The 1962-nt window shown below is 36.1% G+C and overlaps 1 pseudogene; it reads left to right on the top strand.

Moving 5' to 3' along the window:
• Positions 731-1359, top strand: LOC110269238 (annotated as a pseudogene).

Raw genomic sequence — 1962 nt, 5'->3', positions numbered from 1 at the left:
AATAAATGTGAAATAAGTTGATAAAATCCCTAAATTCAACACAAGATAAACCACAAAATTGTGGTTTATTAGCAACACCCCATAGCTTCCTTTCCTCCGTCGTGAAGGAAATCAAAAATAACTCTGGAAGGAACGCCACCGGCAACCACCGTCCAACAGCGCGGGCATCGTCCTCCCGCACCGCAGCCACCTCCGCAAACTGCTCCCATCACGGCTTCCTCCACCATCGCAGCAATCGCCGACGACGTTGCAACCTCTACCTTGACGTGTACCCAGATCGATCAACCGTGTCTCCTCCCCAGCGACCTAGGTTTTTTTTCCTTCCCATCTTAGAGTTTTAGTTTAACTTGTATTTTTATTATGAATGTTTCTTTTTGATGTTTTTAATTGATATTGTTCTGAGAATTAAACTCTTATAGTGTTAGATATTTCTTTTTGAGATAATTAGTAGTTTTCTTTTCGTGTTACTCTTTCTTTGTACAGTTTATTTCTTTTCTTCTTAAGGTTCTCCATGCCTTCTTTATTAGGTTTTAGTAATCAGGATTCAGTTTAGGATAATTAATTCTTCTAAATTTGACTAATTACTATGCATTTGTGAATGAAGGAGGATGTTGGAGATTTACTGAATACATTTAACCTTTGATTTCATAACTACTGATAATGCTTTCTTGGTTTCTATATTTTTTATAGGCTCTGGGATGTTCTTGATTGAATACCGTGTCTTTGCTTATGGCTGAATGCACCACCAAAGAGTGATGTACCAATCATTGAACCTAATATGCTCAATGGAGCTGTTGGCGTTATCTTCGGCTTCCCCATGTGGTTCCGAATGAAGGCTACCCAGATCATGGATTTTCTTGACAAAACTGGACCTCTTTGATTGCAACAAGACCTTGTAAGCAAGCCTACTGGACTCTTCTACAGCACCGATTTGCAAGGCAGTGGACAAAAAACAACACCATAAGAAAACAAGCTTCTATATATATCTTAACCCTGTTCTTTATTAGATATCACTATGTACTTATTAGTTGTTGATTAAAATTGTCATGATTTATGTATAGCCTTACTGCTATAAGAATGTTGACACATCATGGAATGATATATGTTCCCATCGGATACACGTTCGGCCATTGCATGTTCGAGATGGAAGAAGTGAAAGGTGGAAGCCCTTATGGAGCAGGGACTTATGCTGGTGATAGAACAAGACAGGTTTCTGAGATTGAATTATTGCAAGCATTCCACCAAGGGAATATTCTTGCCACCATCACCAAGAAGCTCAAGGATGCTGCATAAAGCATATAATGTTTTTGCCTCAGTAAAAGGAACACTATAGCACCACAATGATCGAAGGTTTTTGGCAATTTTTTCTTTTCAAGGTAATATAGATTTGTATGGAGTTCTATTCTAGTACTTCTTGTCATCTTTCGCATTCTGTGTTTATCAAGCACACAATATGAATTAGTCATTTGTCATGGATGAGGTTGAGAATAAGGACTTTGTATTTACTTTAGAGATAATTATGGCCAAATTTGGGGAAGAAATGGCACCGTATGCATTGGGCTGCTTCTATAAATATTTACTATATTCAAATAGCTAGATTATTTTAGGCTAAATAACAATTGTATCTTTTATTTTTAAAAGTAGACGTTTCTTTGATTTTATAATTGTCATTAGATGGATGTTTCTTCGTTTTTTATATAAATATTTCTTTGCTTATGGCTGCGTATATGTCTTTGCTTATGGTTGCAGATGGATGATTGCAGAAAGTCTACTTTAAAATGATTGATAAATTTGAACTGATCGAAGAGAAATTTGAAATAGTTGATGAATTGGATGAAGTGAACGAGACGAGATCCAAGTGTAACAACTAGAAAGTTATTCTTTGTTTAGCTAGTTGTATAGTAATGATATATCCATTTTCTAAACAATGTAGCTTCACCCCCTCTAACAAAATATAAAGTT

This window comes from Arachis ipaensis, chromosome B02 (assembly GCF_000816755.2).
Source record: "Arachis ipaensis cultivar K30076 chromosome B02, Araip1.1, whole genome shotgun sequence".
Lineage (NCBI taxonomy): Eukaryota > Viridiplantae > Streptophyta > Magnoliopsida > Fabales > Fabaceae > Arachis > Arachis ipaensis.
Note: the sequence above shows the minus strand (reverse complement) of the source record. Positions and strands in the feature narration are given on the sequence as shown.